The following is a 10774-nucleotide window of genomic DNA, read 5'->3' as shown; positions in this document are numbered from 1 at the left end:
GACACGGATGCACACATCCTCTAAACGCTTTGCTAGTGCTCGCCATAATGATAGGAATAGAGATCGCTCTTACCATGGAAATGCACGCTTCAAACAAAACAGTCAATGAAGACGAAGAAGAGAATGATGTGTTCTCCCGGCGCCTATTTATACTATAGTCGCACCGGTAGTGACGTCATGGGCTGTCGCCGGCCAACATGTTGTTGGTGTTTTTTGAATGTATGCTTCAGACACGGGTCACGACCAAGCGTTCCCCCATAGCGACCCCTAGAGGACGCAGTTCGAAGTTCCCTTGAAAGGGAACTAGAAATCCACTGTCCAGATTCAGTTGTCAGCCCAAATTATTCACATAGTCGCAACACAAAATTAATAAATAAATAAAATAAATAAATATAAAGTAATGAAATTAAGTGGTGACAAAATATTCAAGTGTTGTTTCATTAGATTGTTTTATTTAAGTAAACTAAACAATAAGCAAAATCCCGTTTTGAGTGTATGTGTCAAAAGCTGCATGTGTGTCTGAGTGGAAACTTGACAGTATATTCGAGAAGTGTTTGTATTTCCTGTTTTTATCACACCCTCACATAAACTGAGCTGACACTATTTTAAACATGTGAAAGAAGCAACATGAGCAGCAAACTTTAAAGTGTCTCATGATTCACACACCGAACTGAACTATTCTAACCAATAAAAAAACATGTTTTAACATTAAATTAATGATGAGCACATTTTTATCAACAAATAAATGTAAACAAATGTAAAAGAAAAAAAAACAGTGTTTTTAAAATACTATTGCTAATATGTGGTGATCTTTGATCTAAGTTAGTTGAGTCTCGTGTGGTAAATGACTGTGGTGTAATCAGAGTGAATCTCCTCATTACTGAATCTGACTGTAGCGTCACTGAGAGACTCTTCATGCTTCTGGAAACTGACAGCAGCGTACAGGAGCCCATCAGATGGGATTGTGGGTAATTCATCATGACTTTGGACTGATCCAGGATCTGAGAGACAATCACATGAATCAGATCAACATCAAGCGTCAAACTGGAGACTCAGAGAAACTCATTGAGTCGGTGAGATTTACTGCTGCTGACAGCGAGACACTCAGAGACAGTCAAATATCTTTATTTAAATACGGCAATTCTGTGAAGGACACAAAGAGGATAAGACAAAATTAAGTGTGTGTGTGTGTGTGTGTGTGTGTGTGTGTGTATCACCTCGTCTCTTGTGTCTTAATTTGCACACAGTCAGAGTGAATCCACCGATCAGCAGCAGAATCACACACACACTAATAAGGATGATCACGGAGAAATCTGAGAATAAAACACAACATCAGAGTAATAATTAAAGAGAAACACAGAGATACACGTAAATTAAACATTACCTACACAAACATTCAAACTAATGTTGTGCAGTTTAAATTTAAACTGTAAACATGACTCTTTAATATGAGTGATGTCTAATCTGTAACATAAAACAAAACAAAAAATCATATATATTTTATATTTATAAATTGCTGTTGGTAACATTTGATGATCTTTTACTGACTAAAATCACTAAGAGAGTTTTCATGCAGAGTTTTTTAAATGTTGTTATTATATATTTCATCATTCACTCAACATTCAATACATTTCAAGCTGTAAACAGACACATGTAGAAGTTTAGGTTTTAAAAATAAAGTTCAATAAAATTATTGTGATTGCTGTCTGTAGATTAATGATCTGATTGTTTAAGGGTTGATATCTGAAAATTTAAGAATAAACAAAATCATCTAACCCTTGCTAACATTTAAATGCACTTTACTGATGACAAGATACACAGATTCAGTCACACTCTTTGGATATTTAGCATCTATAAACCAAGAGAAATTACATTACAGTCATAACAAATATATATAAGACAAAGTATCTGAGTTTCCTCACCGTGTCTGATGTGCAGCTGAAGTTCAGTGAAGCTCTCAGTATAGTCAGATACTTTCACTCCACACCTGTATGTTCCTGCATCTGCAGCTTTCAGCTCTCTAAAAAACACCATCAAGACTCCTGCTCTGGTGTCGTCATATAAAGAAACATCTCCATTCTCCATCCATTCATCCTGAACTCCTGGATTCTTCCTCTCTGAACATCCGTCTGATTCTTTACAGATGTATTTTGGGTTGGTTTTGTATTGTGGATGTTCACACTTGATTATCAGACCACCTCCTGAGGAGCCGCTCACTCTAGACACGCCCACTTTAGCTGTCACAAAAGAGCATCAACATCTAGTAAATTGTACCATACAAAGACTTTTGAAACTTTCATACTAGATTTGTTCTACTTACTAATAATATGCATATGAACAGTACTAATAATTGTGTAACTGTACGAGTAAATAAACTCCTCCATCATCTGGTGTCACAGCAGTGATTCTCACACTGAAGATGTTTTCTTCCCGGTCATCTGAAAAGCTCAATTCTTTTTTATTTCCCCATGTCTCAGTGGTGTAAATCATCACAATGGAGTCTTTTTCTTTTTTGAACATGATTTTGGGATCATTTTTATGTTTCTCTGAGTAGTTGCAGCTGATCATGACATTATCTCCATGATTCACAATTACTTTCTTTGACATCCCACAACACAAATCTATCATTCATGTGGAAAACAAAGGATTTGCATGTAATGAGGGTTTAAAATTGATCAGTAATTTAATTACACTCATTTAGATGTCAATGGAACTTACTCTTTAACACAATTCAATTCATATATTCAGGCCTCATGCCAGAAACCCCAATCCTGTATCTTCCAGCATCCTGTTGGTTCAGTTCCGTGATGAATATCAAGAGGTTTCCCTTGCTATTGCGAAACAGTGATAATCTTCCCTCATTAAATAATTGGTCATGTTTCTTATCATTTTGTATTCTTCTCCACGCCACCTAGTGCAGTTACACTGTCTGATACTGAGAGCTCAAACAGGTTTTATGTTCTCTATAATAAGGACAAATGACACTCCTGTAAATGTTCCAGCATTATTTAAGCCTTCCACTAGCGGGCGAAAGTAAAATAGATATGTGAGTGGTCTAAGAAAACATACTTACGTTTTATTAAAGTAATCATAAAATAAAATGTTAAAACAATGAAACATAATAAAAATGCTAAAACGCAAGATATAGTACAAAATATACCACATAAAGCTGACATAATTCATACATCAGGACGTTTACAAAAGCTGAGACACTCTCATATACAGAGAACATCATGAGTGACTTCTTGCCTTATTCAGTGACCGGATCTTCCTGACCCTGTGAAATCAAAGCTTGCATCTGACACCTTTGTTTTGACATTTATACTTTGAGTATTTGACATTTGTATCAATTGTAAAAAACAAACAGCACATTAACAGCTTTTTAGAATCAAATAGACTTGATCTGACAGGTTAAAAACTGTATGCCTATAAAAACAATGTCATATGTTTGCATTCTTCCAAATGCTACAAACTGTTGTCATATAGACATCCATTTCTTTTGTATCCTGTTGTGCTATGAGAAGGCAAATGCTTTCCGATTAAACTCCTCAGATTATTAAATGCTACATCAGCTGAAATCTGATTGGTGCTTCACTTCAACAGGCAGCTGTGGATCCAGCATACAATAGATTATAGATTATAATAGACATACTAAGCTGTAAATACAGAAAAATGAATGAGTGGTGTATTTAGGATTGTGTGGACCCCAGTGCAAAAACACAAAGCTTTCAAGGACAGGAAAATATCACAATGTATTTTATGTGTAGTGTACAGTCTCGACCAGGTGCTCAGATCATTAGGGCTCTATTACAACTCAATGAGCACAATGAGAGTCACTGCTGGTGTCGCTGTTCGACAGTTATCTCAGAAAAACTAAACATTTATAAACAGATTGATCTCACATTTTGTTAAAATTAGCTTTGTTTTATTTTTGAGGCGACACCAACTTCCTATTCTGAGAAGCTACCCCTGAAAACAGCTGATGAGACCAAAATTATTATTTTTTAATTAGAAAAATCAAATTAAGCATTTTCATCATTCACCTTAGACTTTTAACAGTGTTATTTTGGTATATAACAATATTGTGAAGGATTCAGGTGTCCCAGCGTTTCACCTGCATTGCCGTTAGATTCACCCATTGCTGTCAAACTCTTAAAGTACACATGAAATCAAAACTGATTTTATTTATTTTGTTAGCGCACACTGCTATTTTTGTGGTGAACAATTCATCCGTGCAAGTCAATCCAAAAAAAATTATAATAAAAATAAATAAATAGTTTGCCTTCGTAACCTTTAATTCAAATCTGAAAATGCTCCTCCCCTCTGAAATGACGGACCTTCTCTGATGACGTCAGTTTGACGGCTTGGGCTTGAGCATAACATCCTTAAACACACCCCTCCAGCTGTCAGTGTTGTTCTGAATGAAACACCTACTTTACAACATCCAATCAGTTCGCAGTAGAAAAAAACAAGCCACGCCCTGTTTTTCTCATTCAATATTACGCTTCTCTCTGAAGTGCGTCAAAATACGGAAGTAAAGTCAGTCGCAACTTCCGGTTCATGCAGACTTTAAGACGCTTAAAAAATACCCTGAAATGGTTCATACGCTTCATAATCTGTATTACAAGTCTTCTCGAGGCTACAAACTACCTTTGTCTATAGGAACAGGTCCGACTGTAAATTAATACTCACTGAAAACCTTCCTTTCTTCTCTGACTGTGCAAATTCTGCTTGACCCGCGGCGAACTTTGTTTACATTCAAACCATAGACTGTAAAAAAAAAGATGGATGATGCACCTTCACTCTCTTCCATTGAACAAAAGTGAAGCCGCCAGCTTGTGTCCCAATAGGGCTCTGACATCTTGTGCTGATTTGGGACCCGAGTCTGCGCAGTAGTGAGTGAAGTGGAGCCGTGTCCCGCCCACACCCCTGACCCTTTTTAATTAGCCTGACTGCTCCATTTTTTTGTCTGCTGATTGCCGTACAAGAGGCTTGTGTTAAAATAAGGTAAATACAACTCCAGTCTCCTCCTGAAGAACCCCGAAAAAATCCGTTGGTGCCACAGTTCACTCCGAGGAGCTGTCAATCTCAGCTGTCCATCATGACACTCCCGTTTTTATAAGATTGTAACACCAGCTATAATAAAACAACCAGAGTCACACAAAATCTGAGGGGGATCATCTACCAACAATATTTTAAAGTTTTTTTTTTTCTTTTTAACCCCAGTAAAATATAAAACAAAACAAAAAAAACACAGAAAAATACACCATTGAACCTGATCACATACAGACATGAAACCACACTACCTTATAACACTCTTCTTAAAGGAGTAGAGAATCATAGATGAACATTGTTGTTGAAGCTCACAATGGTTAATGTCCATATTAAGCATCCATTTCCCATTCCAGAACAAGCAAGGACCCTTGAGCTTACGCCGGAGTGCAATCTCAGCTGGAGTGTAGGCTGTGCTTTCTTGCCAAGCAGAGTTAATTGCAAAACGGAACTCGGAAATCCATCTGTCCCAGTGCCTATGATTCTCCTTGAGAAATGAGGCAATCATTGTCTTGAGAGTATTGTTAATTATTTCAGTGAAGCTAGTCTGTGGGTGGTATGATGTGGTAAGTTTCTGGGTCACTCCCCATTTTTTACATGTGATGTTTATCAGTTGAGAGGTAAATTCACGAAACATTACATATACATATACACACTTCATCCAACAAAAACCAAAAACATCACTTACATTGAGCTGAAAGAACAATGATGTTCCTCAAAATAGGGCTCATACAATGGCTTGAACAAAGGTGAGCTCCTAGCCCTGCCAAAGCACATGGCTACCCTCTTACTCGCTTCCTTATAAAGGGTGAGCTAGAATAGTTACCTTCCCCAACTCCCCCTAGTGACAGGGAGGGGAACTACAAAAGAAACAGTGGTGACTGTTACACACCCCCTTGTCAGTAGAAGGTGGAACCGTACCATAAAACCGTTTTAATTTTTCGACATGGTAAGAATCACAGTGATCAGGCTGATCTACCATTGCAACTACATAGTTTACTTTGTTGAGCTGCTTGATGATCTTTGCAGGACCTCTCCACTTTGCAGCTAACTTGGCCATAAATGCATTGTCAGCACGAGATAGAGGATGAGCTTGTACCCACACTAAATCCCCTGGTTGGAAGGCCTCATGTCTCCTTCTTCGGTTGTAGTACATTTCTTGACGGGTTTGAGCTCGTACAACATTTTCTCTAACTCTTTCCAACAGAGCTTGGGTGCGTTCAATTACATCATAAGCTTCTTTGTCCGGGTCAGGAGGTCGTTGTGCCAGACGTTCCAAAGGACCCTTGAGCTTACGCCCGAGTGCAATCTCAGCTGGAGTGTAGGCGGTGCTTTCTTGCCAAGCAGAGTTAATTGCAAAACGGAACTCGGAAATCCATCTGTCCCAGTGCCTATGATTCTCCTTGAGAAATGAGGCAATCATTGTCTTGAGAGTATTGTTAATTATTTCAGTGAAGCTAGTCTGTGGGTGGTATGATGTGGTAAGTTTCTGGGTCACTCCCCATTTTTTACATGTGATGTTTATCAGTTGAGAGGTAAATTGCGGACCACGATCTGAAACCAAGTAGGCAGGTGTCCCCCAGCGAATAAAGATTTATCTTATGAGGATCTCAGCGATTAAAGGAGCTTTTGCTGATCTTAATGGGAGTAGTTCAACCCACTTACTGCAGTAGTCCACAATGACCAACAAATACTCATTCTGTTTAAGACTTTTTGGGAATGGCCCCATCAAGTCAATACCAAGCATGTAAAAGGTGGAACCGTACCATAAAACCGTTTTAATTTTTCGACATGGTAAGAATCACAGTGATCAGGCTGATCTACCATTGCAACTACATAGTTTACTTTGTTGAGCTGCTTGATGATCTTTGCAGGACCTCTCCACTTTGCAGCTAACTTGGCCATAAATGCATTGTCAGCACAAGCTTGTACCCACACTAAATCCCCTGATTGGAAGGACTCATGTCTCCTTCTTCGGTTGTAGTACATTTCTTGACGGGTTTGAGCTCGTACAACATTTTCTCTAACTCTTTCCAACAGAGCTTAGGTGCATTCAATTACATCATAAGCTTCTTTGTCCTGGTCAGGAGGTCGTTGTGAAGCTTCTTTGTCCGGGTCAGGAGGTCGTTGTGCCAGACGTTCCAAAGGACCCTTGAGCTTACGCCCGAGTGCAATCTCAGCTGGAGTGTAGGCGGTGCTTTCTTGCCAAGCAGAGTTAATTGCAAAACGGAACTCGGAAATCCATCTGTCCCAGTGCCTATGATTCTCCTTGAGAAATGAGGCAATCATGGTCTTGAGAGTTTTGTTAATTCTTTCAGTGAAGTTAGTCTGTGGGTGGTATGATGTGGTAAGTTTCTGGGTCACTCCCCATTTTTTACATGTGATGTTTATCAGTTGAGAGGTAAATTGCGGACCACGATCTGAAACCAAGTAGGCAGGTGTCCCCCAGCGAGTAAAGATTTCTCTTATGAGGATCTCAGCGATTAAAGGAGCTTTTGCTGATCTTAATGGGAATAGTTCAACCCACTTACTGCAGTAGTCCACAATGACCAACAAATACTCATTCTGTTTAAGACTTTTTGGGAATGGCCCCATCAAGTCAATACCAAGCATGTAACCAGGCTCTACAACTGTAGTGGATTGCAAATGGTCTGACAACTTGGTTATTCAAAGCTTGTATTGCTGGCATATTTGGCATTGTTTACAATAATCCCAAGTGTCTTTACGAATCATTGGCCAATACACCACATTGAGTAATCAGCGCAGAGTCTTCATTTGGCCCAAATGCCCGCTCAAGGTATTATCGTGGGCATATTGCAAAAACTGCTGCCTTAGAGGAGTTGGTACAACTACTTGTAAGGTCTGATACTCATAGGAACTGGGTATGCATCTAAACAGATAGCCATTGCATATGGTATAATGGATATGGTTGGGGTCTAAAGGTTTAGTTTTAGCAGCACCCCACAGAGATTCAAGTGATGCATCAACCTTTTGATGCTCTCCGATCTCTTCCCAATTGACAGGAAAGTCGCGGAGTTGGTACAACTACTTGTAAGGTCTGATACTCATGGGAATTGGGTATGCATCTAAACAGATAGCCATTACATATGGTATAATGGATATGGTTGGGGTCTACAGGTTTAGTTTTAGCAGCATCCCACAGAGATTCAAGTGATGCATCAGCCTTTTGATGCTCTCCGATCTCTTCCCAATTGACAGGTAAGTCGCCTCCCATTTCCTTGGCTTGGTACATTGCCATTTGAGCAGAAGACTGTTCTTCAGCAATACTACGAGACAAAGTGTCAGGTAAAATATTGCACATTCCTTTACGGTGAAGTACAATAAAATCAAATCCTTGCAGACGGATGGCCCACTTTGTAAGACGAGAGGTTGGTCGGGGATGATTGAACACCCAAGTGAGTGCAGAATTATCAGTGACTACTTCAAAATGTCGACCCTCTAGATATTGTCGCCATTTTTCCACAGCCCACACTACAGCAAGGCATTCCTTTTCAGCTGCAGCATATGATTTTTCAGCACCTTGTAATAGGCGAGATGCATAAGCTATTACATGTTCTCCTTCACTGTTTTTCTGAGTTAAGACGGCTCCCAAGCCTGTGTCGCTTGCATCTGTTTGCACCGTGAAAGTTTGGTTGAAGTCTGCATGCATTAACACTGGAGCTTTTTTCAAAGCCTCTTTTAAGTCTTCAAAGGACTGTTGACATTCAGGAGTCCAAGCCCAAGATACATTCTTCTTTTTAAGTTCAAGTAGAGGGGCTGCACGCTCTGAGAATCGAGGAATGAATCGATGATACGACACAGCAAGACCCAAAAATCGTTGCACTTCTTTCTTCTTTCACATTCTTGGGGGGTGGAACTTTACTAACAGCATCAACCTTGGTTGTCTCAGTTCTGATTCCTTCCCCAGAAATGACATGTCCCAGAAAGGAAAGGGATATTTTGAGGAAGCTGGGCTGCACGCTCTGAGAATCGAGGAATGAATCGATGATACCACACAGCAAGACCCAAAAATCGTTGCACTTCTTTCTTCTTTCACATTCTTGGGGGGTGGAACTTTACTAACAGCATCAACCTTGGTTGTCTCAGTTCTGATTCCTTCCCCAGAAATGACATGTCCCAGAAAGGAAAGGGATCTTTTGAGGAAGCTGCACTTCTCTAAGTTAAGGGTCAAACCTGCAGACTCTAGCTTCACAAAAATCTGTTTAAGGTTTTGGAGATGTTCCTGAACATCTTTGGAATAAATCACTATATCATCAATGTAGACGAAACAACACTGACCGGTCAAGTCTTGTAACACTGTAAACATCAACCTTTGAAAAGTGGCAGCGGCATTTTTCAGGCCAAATGGTAAACGAAGAAACTAATTTTGGCCTTTTCTTGGTTATAAAAGCGGTCTTCTGGATGCTGCAGTCATCCATACTGACCTGCCAATACCCACTACGAAGATCCAAAGTGCTAAAGACGCTTGCTCCATACATGGATTCAAGAATATCCTGGATCTGAGGCATAGGAAATCCATCTAGGTGGGTTATAGCATTCAAAGCTCTGTAATCCACACAGAACCTCATGCTACCGTCCTTTTTTGGTACTAAAACCACGCTCTCTTCCACCTTCAATACCACGACTGAGGTGCCCTTGAGCAAGGCACCGAACCCCCAACTGCTCCCCGGGCGCCGCAGCACAAAATGGCTGCCCACTGCTCCGGGTGTGTGTTCACGGTGTGTGTGTGTTCACTGCTGTGTGTGTGCACTTTGGATGGGATAAATGCAGAGCACTAATTCCTAGTATGGATCACCATACTTGGCCACATGTCCCTTCACTTTCACTTTCACTAAAGATGCTTGCTCCATACATGGTTTTGAGAATGTCCTGGATCTGAGGCATAGGAAATCCATCTAGGTTGGTTTTAGTATTCAAAGCTCTGTAATCCACACAGAATCTCATGCTGCCGTTCTTTTTTGGTACTAAAACCACAGGAGCAGCCCACGGAGACGTGGATGGTCTTACAATCCCTCTTGCTAACATAGATGCTACTTCATCATCAATGAATTGCTGTTTACTCACTGGCACAGTATAGCATAGATGCTACTTCATCATCAATGAATTGCTGTTTACTCACTGGCACAGGATAGGCCTTCTTTCTTACAGGCATTGGATCGGTAGTAACAATCTGATGTTTAATAACCCCTGTGTGCCCTAGTTCGTCCGTGCACACCGTTGGCCAGTTTATCAGCAGACCTTCAAGTTGTTTCTTTTCAGCTCTGGATGCATCAGCGTTCATTGCTAACTCCTTAATTCATGTTATTGTGGAGCTAGATGTTTGAGCAAGAGGTACGGCAAGATAAAGGTTAACCAGGTCCAAGGTAGGAAGACAATGAAAAGATCTTGAAACAGTTTCTTCCTCAGGCAAAGAATATGTGTTAGCACCAAAATCTAGCCTTATTCCTGAAGTAACAAGAAATTCAAGCCCCAAAACCATGGGAAATGTCAAGTCTTGGTCTTTCATGACAAACAATGTTAAAGGATAATCATACCCATGCAAAGAGCAGCTCCATGTGACTTTACCCAATGCTGACTGAGCTTGGCCGTTGGCGAGAATAAAAGTCTGTCCTTGGCTAGTTTGCCAGGTTTTGGTTGCTGACTTTAAAAAAAAAGAGACTTTAGCTTTCTCCACAAAGATTATTTTATCAAAGAAAAAGTG

The 10774-nt window shown here is 40.0% G+C and overlaps 1 pseudogene; it reads right to left on the bottom strand.

Moving 5' to 3' along the window:
• The window catches only part of LOC107747369 (uncharacterized), a 12750-nt pseudogene extending 5409 nt beyond the window's left edge, over positions 1–7341 (bottom strand).
• Between the last annotated feature and the right edge of the window lie 3433 nt (positions 7342–10774).

Source organism: Sinocyclocheilus rhinocerous, unplaced genomic scaffold, assembly GCF_001515625.1.
Source record: "Sinocyclocheilus rhinocerous isolate Xijiao unplaced genomic scaffold, SAMN03320098_v1.1 scaffold7552, whole genome shotgun sequence".
Taxonomy (NCBI): domain Eukaryota; kingdom Metazoa; phylum Chordata; class Actinopteri; order Cypriniformes; family Cyprinidae; genus Sinocyclocheilus; species Sinocyclocheilus rhinocerous.
This window is presented reverse-complemented; position numbering and strand designations above follow the sequence as displayed.